Consider the following 8,700-nt stretch of genomic DNA (forward strand, 5'->3'; position numbering starts at 1 on the left):
TCCTTACACTGGTCCTTGATCTTGGTGCCATGTGCTCTTAACCTGTTGCACTAAGGCCAGCCCCCAGGTCTCTTCTTAGTCAAGTCAGGGCTTGGCAGTCTCCCTTTACCTTACTCATCTGAAGTCTAGCTGGTGCTCTAGTCTTTCAGACCAGGATGCCCACCTTGAAGCCTGCCTGCTAGAACATGCCATTATAGCTCTCAGTAGTTTGGAGACACTTCACACCCACTCAAAGCTTCTGGGAAAGGGAGTGGCAAGAAAATGAGAACCTTTATTTATTTTTATTTCTATTAATAGTAAATACAGACAGCAGGTATTTTTGAGATACATTTTAATAAGTAATGATTTTATAGACTTCAAATGTTTTACTACAATGTTAATAAGGTTGATACAGATCTGAAAAATGATTTTATTTCTTATAGCATATGGCAAAAACCTGTATTCCACTAACAGGGAAAAGGACTAAATCACTGTGTATGCATTGTAAAGTAGCTCTGAATACTAGCCCTCCAAGTGGGCAGAAGTAACTATGGCTATATGTCCTGGTAGGAGAAATGGGGGTTGCCTCTCTACCAGTGAAACTTGTAGTCACTGTCTTGTCTTAACCACTGTTATTGAAAGGAAACATAGAATTATATATTATAACTAAAATTCACCAAAAACAAATAATCCCTAATCATCAAAAACTCAGTATACAAATGACTTTGCATCAATAAATTAATTTTCAAGAAGCAAATATACATATATTCTATAACTATACATTCAGTTATGCAATTTTCCAAAGGTAGGCAGTATACTCTGTAATTCAATTTCACTCCCAATTAACAGTACTTCATTATTAACTTTTTCAAATTATAGCAAAAACAGGTTGTTTAAACCAAGACCAATTATCTCAGAGTCTTTGAGGATTATAAAATATAAATATTACAAAAAAGAGTTAACACACACATTAAGATACTTAAAGTACAATGTGGTAACATCTAAAAAGTAAAATAAGAATATAAATAAAAATAATTTTCTTTGTACATGACAATAAGATGTAGTTATATCGAACCCATTCAGTAATAATATAACTTTAAAGTATTTTGCTTTATGTATTGGTTGAATAGAATATCACTTTATTAGATGTCTTAGGATTTGCTGACACTATTCTAATGATGAAGTACTGAAATGATGAGATATGTCTCTAGCCATAAGAGCTTCCAATTAAGTAAGACAGACATGTAAAGAAATGCTTACACCACAAGAGGATAATCAAACAAATGGACTCTTAGTCTAGCACCCTTGCTACCCTTGAGGCCAATCACATAATTTGTTGAATCAGCTAGACAGTTATGGCTGGCAATGTTATCTAGGTTAACAAAGTGGACCAAGCTACCTGACCCATAGTGTTGTTTTCTAATGGCATTGTGGAATGAAAATAAACTTTGTCCATCTGGAATAACAGCACAGATTAATCTCCAAATCCAGACTGGTCTGTATTGATTTGTGAGTTGATCTAATCACTGGTGATATAACTGCCTTGGTTTCTTGCATACTTGCAAGTGGGTATTCTTTAGATCTGTCTTTTAAAATTCCGAAAATGACATCCAATGACAAATGATCAAAAGATAGTAAGCTGTGACTTTAGAATTTCTCTTCCAAAAATATGTCTTTGTGATTATGTTTATAAGTAGTAGTATAGGAGAAAAGAGATAACACAAAGCTCTATCCCAAGGTGAGTTTATTAGAGCTGGTTAAGGGAACTAGATGCTTGGGTTATGTAGAGGTTCTGCAGTATGGGTCAGTAACAACCCACCGAATGGCAAGAGTCAAGATCAATTCTCTGAGGCAACTGTACCAGAAGGCTTGGATCCTTGCACATTGTGGCAGATATTAAAAGTGCTAAACATTTGAACAGAAGGAAAATGGGACCTCAATTTTGTTTATTTTGATTTTGATTATAAAGGATTGGGAGACAAGCTACTATTTCCAATGTTTGTGAAGAAAGCAATGCAGAATCAGGGAATGGATGTTGTTATAGAGAGTCATGAGTCTTTCCATGTTGAAAGGATTTTCTAGTATTTGCTTTAAAATGAGGTAATGAGGGGGTAGATAGCATAATGGTTATACAAAGAGACTGTCATGCCTGAGGCTCCAAAGTCCCAGGTTCAATCCCCTACACCACCATAAACCAGAGCTGATCAGTGCCCTGGTTAAAAAAAGAAGGAAGGAAAGAAGAAAGAAAATGAGGTAATAAGCTCTTCAGCCCTGAACTAGAAATTGGAAAACAATTATCTGTCAAGGGTATTTTCAAATTTAGAAGGGATTCATTATCCAGGTCAGAAGCTATAAAGACCCTGATGGTTTCTTCAAGACAGAATGAGTCTGTGGCATAGAAGACTTACTTTTTTTTTTTTTTTTACAGTTTGTTTTTTAATTTTTATTTATTTTAAAAAAGGAGACATTAACAAAACCATAGGATACGAGGGATACAGCTCCATACAATTCCCACCACCAGATCTCCATATCCCATCCCCTTCCTTGATACCTTTCCTGTTCTTTATCCCTTTGGGAGTATGGACCCAAGGTCATTGTGGGATGCAGAAGGTAGAAGGTCTGGCTTCTGTAATTGCTTCCCCGCTGAACATGGGCATTGACTGGTTGGTCAATACTACCAGCCTGCCTCTCTCTTTCCCTAGTAGAGTGGGTCTCTGGGGAAGCAGAGCTCCAGGACACATTGGTGGTGTCCAGGGAAGTCTGGTCGGCATCATGCTAGCATCTGGAACCTGGTGGCTGAAAAGAGCATTAACATACAAAGCCAAATTGTTGACCAATCATGGACCTAAAGGCTGGAATAGTGCAGGTGAAATGTTGGGGGGTCCTCCATTTTGTAGATAGCTAGTAGGCATATATTAATTATATTCCAAAGGGCCTTGTAGCTATACTAGTTTTTTGTTTTTTCCCTCTGAGCCTGAAATCTGATATGCAGGTGGAGCCAAGTTATTGTCTGGGGAGGTGATGTCATGGCTGGAAAAGGGACAGAAAGCTGGATCAGGGAAGAGAGTAGCTCCCTAATATGGGGAAGGGGTATAAATATTGTTGACTGTAAACCCCATCGATTTGATGTGATCTGGGGCCCATATTCAGCTTAGGAACCTATGTGACCTCTGTATCCCTGTAGATCTGAGCTCACATTCTGTGGTCATGAGTAGGAACATTCCAAGCTGTCCCAATATTGACCCATCTTCCTCAGGTGTAGCATAGAGAATGTTGTCCATCCTCCCTTCAGAGGATGGAACATTCTCTACCGTTGTTGATCCAAGTTGAGGGCAAGGTCCTACGGGGGCCCCACAAAGGGGTCTATTGTGTTGACCTGAGAGAGATGACCGGTAACAATGGAGAGAGGGATTTATTTGAGGTCTAGGCCCATCATGTCTATTTGGGAATCTGAGGACTCCCTGAATAGGGCCCCAGCTGATGGGGTGGCCTAATAGTGACTAAAGAGTCATCATTAAAGTATGCCTGTCTCTTGCCCTTATTCAGCTTTTGCAGTCCTTGCTTTGATGAGGTTAGCTTTGGAGTGAGTGAGAGAATTGTAATAGGAAGTAGGTGAGGAGGGTATCTAAGTCTAAGCAGACTCTATTTCATTAGGAACTTTATACTGACTCACTGCAGACTATTGTGTATTTTTGCTTTCAGGTATATATTTTGCCCTAGTTTATGGATATGTGTGAACATATGCTCTGTCTCAGGGGACCTGGTCTATATCTAGGTTTTGGGACTTTGTTAGGAAGTGAACTGCCTGGAATAGAATTAGAAAATACTATGAAAGGAAAGGTCTCACTCGAGTAATGAAGCTGAAGGGTTGTCATTCCACACCTGAAGTCTCTGGACACAGTCTGAAGTGAAGCATGCTTAGGTGGTACTTGTTGCGTTGATTAGATTGGGATTGGCGGATGCAATATTATTTGGTATGAATTGAGAGAAGCATGCAGGAAGTACACCCCACCCTAAGGTTCCAGGACTGGGGGAAATACAGGCTCTGTAGTGGAAATGTGAGGTTCCTGCTGTCTTAGGGTTCAAGAAGACAATAGATAGTTGTTATTATAATCACATTATTTGGTAATTGGGTTAACTTCAATTAATCCCTTTGTTAGGATTTGCTGTATAATACCCAACATCACCATAATTTATGTCCTTTGACATTATTTGTATATAGCTATGCCACCGGTTGCTTCTGTTCTCCCTGGTCTAAGCTTTTGAGAGAGTCAACATATCAAAGACAGCCTATGTATTAAAAAGACTCAGTCTGTGCTTTAAAAAGTTTGAGACATACAATCAATTTTCCCCTTTCATATTAACTGTGATTTGTATGACTACAAATTTATAGGAGTGTACATAAACACCATTCCCACCACCAAAAGACTGTCCCATCCCACCAACCCGCCTCCCCGGGAAGCTGAATATCCACCCTCACCCTCACTCCAGGGTTTTTACTTTGGTGCCCTACTCCAGATTTAGTCAAATCCTGCTTTTAATTTCCCTTTCTGTTCTTCTTTCTCAACTTCTGTTGATGAGTGGGATCACCTCATACTTATCTTTATTTTTCTGGCATAGCTCACTTAATATAATTCCTTCTAGCTCCGTCCAAGATGGGTCAGAGAAGGTGGGTTCATTGTTCTTAATAGTTGCATAGTATTCCATTGTGTATATAGACCACAGTTTTCTCAGCCACTCATCTGTTGTTGGGCACCTGGGTTGCTTCCAGGTTTTAGCTATTACGAATTATGTTGCTATGAACATAGGTGTACAAATATCCTTTTGGCTGGGTGTTATGGAGTCCTTGGGGTATATCCCCAAGAGAGGAATTACTAGATCATATGGAAGGTCCATGCCTAGCCTTGTGAGAGTTCTCCAGACTGCTCTCCACAGAGATTGGACCAATTTACATTCCCACCAGCAGTGCAGAAGGGTTCCTCTGTCCCCACAGTCTCTCCAGCATTTGTTGCTGCTGTCCTTTCTTTTTTTAAATTTTTTTAAAATTTATTTTATTTATTCCCTTTTGTTGCCCTTTTTTTATTGTTGTAGTTATTATTGTTGTCGTCGTTGTTGGATAGGACAGAGAGAAATGGAGAGAGGAGGGGAAGACAGAGAGGAGGAGAGAAAGATAGACACCTGCAGACCTGCTTCACCGCCTGTGAAGCGACTCCCCTGCAGGTGGGGAGCCGGGGTTCGAACCGGGATCCTTATGCCAGTCCTTGTGCTTTGCGCCACCTGCGCTTAACCCACTGCGCTACAGCCCGACTCCTGTTGCTGTCCTTTCTGATGTATGCCATTCTCACAGGGATGAGGTGGTATCTCAATGTTGTCTTTATTTTCACTTCTCTGACAATCAGCAACCTGGAGCAGTTTTTCATGTGTTTGTTAGCCTTTTGGATCTTAGAAGAGTTACTTTTTGATAAATGTGTAAAACTATCATCTTCTGATTAAATTCCCTCCTTAGATATACATTTTATCAATCCAGTGTACTATCAAATATTATTTATAAACAAATCCCAATTTTAAGATATGCTTTCAAATCACATAGTCTTTAACTGGAATCACTTTAGCTATTTAGCAAGCTTCACTGTAAAGCAGTGCACATCTGTAGTAGACAGAAGGGAAATTTTCTATTAGCAGTTCATTGTAAATGTCAGCACCATTTATAGACTTTCTCCTGAGTGCTTAGAAAAAAGTATGAACTCCCATCAATAAAATAGTCTTTCAACTATGCTATTTTAAGACTCAAGTCATATTGGAATCTATGTGGGACCACTGATGCTAAGTAGAATATCTGAAATGCCAAACCAATTAGAAGCAATTAGTTATATGTCAGAAAACTACAAACATAAAAATGTGTAAATCTTTGGCCTTGCCCCCCCCACCCCCCGTGTAGGAATTTATTAGGCTGATCATCTGTCACAGACCAGTCTCTTGTAACTGACCTTATTATATATGCTTTATAAAGTGGAGTAGTTGTTTCTTATAGTAACCAGAAATACGTTCCCCTCAAATCCTTGTCTTTGCTTTTAGATTGCTCTCCAGGGCTGACCACTGGAAGACATTTTTGAGTGAATATAAGATGAGAGGGGCTTTCAAACACTGTGTTCAATTAAATGAAAACAATGATCTTAAAGTAACAATATTCAACTGCATGTTTCATATTCAAAAAACATATTTGTTGTATTCTGATCTCAAAATGAAGAGGATGTTTCCCTTTTGATTTGACTCTTAATTTAAAATTGTATAATTTGACTCTGGTTCAAGCCCCCAGTCCCTGCCTGCAGGGGAAAGCTTCATGAGCAGTGAAGCAATGCTGCAGGGTTCTCCCCACCCATATTTCCCCATTCCCTCTTGATGTCTGTCTCTGTCCAATAAATAAAACAAATGCTCCTTAAAAAAGAAAATCCTATTTTAAAAGTGTACGCCTTGTCCCTAGCCTGTGATTGCTCTCACATATTTTACCTCTCAAGGGCAGCATTTGTTGAGTACTGCTATGATAAAAATGTCTTCCTACACAAAACCAGAGTCAAATGTAGTTAATTTTCATTATGTAAATACTTTTCATACTGCTTAGTAGTCACAGACAATAGATTAAACAAAAGGTGTTCCACATTTCAAAATTTTTTAAAATCTCCCTAGGAATGTCTATTATAAAGTTTAAATTTAATCCTTTTTTATATTTCTAATATCATTTATCTTACCTACTTTCAACCATAGAAAAAAATACTGTAACACTAGATATTTTTTTTGTGGCATAGTTTAAATACGATGAGACAGAGCAACTGATAAAGGGCTAGAAGAGCTGACTACAGGTTTTGTTTTCATAAAATTACAGTGATATAATGACAAAAGCACAATTATGTTGTCTGTTATGCCACAGTACTGGTTTGTGAAGTAGGAAATAAAGCAGACTTTCAAGAAAAAATGGATGTGGGGCCAGATCATAGATAAAGGAATGTTACTTCCTCACCTTAGCTTAACAGATAAGAAAAGATGCTCCTTTTGGGGGTACTAAGACTAGAATTGAGAGACCCCTGAGAATATTATATCAGAAATCCTGACGGGGATGAGGACAATGTGTGTGTATGTGCATGTGACATGTATATAGTGATGCAGATATTATATATACTATGTAGTTCTTGAAACACTGATACCACAGCATTTGTCAAGATCAGAAAGATATAACCGGTTTAAACATTGGCCATGTGTGTATGTGGTTGAGTTCCTTGAGGATTTTAAATATACAGAACCACTTTTCAATCTGGCACTGAGCTCAGATGGTCTATGTTTACAAGAATGTGCTATCTTTACAAGAAGATGCAAACTCAGAGCCAGATAAATTACTGATAATGAAGCCATGTCTAGCACAGGTTGCCCTGGTGCCAGGGCAAAAAAAAAAAAAAAAGTAAATAAAGGACGAATAAAGGAAGAATTTGGAGAATTATGACTAGCCAGAGTACTTCCTCAGTTATAACTAATGAAGGATATATATGGAGAGAGAGATGGCATGAAATTATGTGAGATTGATTAATTGTGCACTGCATTTATAAAAAGACAGAAAACCTTGTGTGTTAGAAAGTGTATTAAATCAAATTCAGAGGGAGCCATGTGGGCCGTGAAAACAAAAAAACATTGCAATCAATCACAGGCCAATGAGAAGAATGGTAATAGTCAAGGTGACACAGTATTGAAACAACATCTGGGAGGATTTCCATTTTGCTTTCATTTCTTCTTTTGGGGAGAGTAGCAATCACTTTAGTTACTGATTAAAATAGTATTCATTGTAAACATACTTTTGTTATTATGTGTTTAAGTTGAAATTTCAGTTAATCCACATTTAAGACTATCCTCTCTGTTTTGGTATTTCTCAAATACTTTGTTTTCAGAGCCACATACATGCAAGCCTGCACTGGATTTTCTTTTTGTCATTACACAAATATACACATGTGCACAAAAGGGCAGTAAATTGGTAGTAAGGCCATTCAATTCTCCAAGACACTTCTAAAGAAATTGTCCCTAATCATGCATATATGACTAGAGTCAGTTTCTAATTTCTGAATTCCATGGTAATATATACTTTTTTCTTTCTGGTTTGAAAATATGTGAGATTTAGGATTTACTAAATTTATATGATAAAATTAAAGGATCTTCATTGAGATGCATTTCCAGTTGGGAATGCATTTCTGAAGAATATATGAATTCACAACAGGTTAGCATTTACTACAGTGTTGGAAACAGCAGCTCTCTACAAAGAAATCCAATCTACACATTACCTGAAATGTAATTTAGGGATCTTAAAGACCTGATTTTATTAAACTGATTAAAGAACACAGCCACTTATAAAGCAGAATCATCTTAGCTGAGAACAAGAATGGCTGAAATTTCATTGTTTGGGGTAAAGATGATGAAAAACCTCAACAGATGCAGGTCGCATATACTACTATCAATACCAAGAGCCAGTCACTTTTTTACATTTAAAAAGTAATTTGCTATGAATAACTTACTGTAGTAAACCAACATAGTGATATACAGTGGTATTTATTATTACCACAGACATTTAATATAGTACTAATTTAAACCCTGAAAAGCTTACTGCAGATGTTAAGTTGGATACCTAAAAGTTTGAGAAATGCAGTAATAGTGATCCACTTATGGTGGGGGGAGAGGCGGGCAGAC

The 8,700-nt window shown here is 37.7% G+C and overlaps 1 long non-coding RNA gene across 1 annotated transcript in view; it reads left to right on the forward strand.

Annotated features, from left to right (window-relative positions):
• Positions 1–8,700, forward strand: part of LOC132534959 (uncharacterized) — a 54,766-nt gene that overhangs the window by 31,833 nt on the left and 14,233 nt on the right. The gene's annotated exons all lie outside the window — the stretch shown is intronic.

The sequence above is a fragment of the Erinaceus europaeus genome, chromosome 20, assembly GCF_950295315.1.
Source record: "Erinaceus europaeus chromosome 20, mEriEur2.1, whole genome shotgun sequence".
In the NCBI taxonomy this organism is placed as follows: domain Eukaryota; kingdom Metazoa; phylum Chordata; class Mammalia; order Eulipotyphla; family Erinaceidae; genus Erinaceus; species Erinaceus europaeus.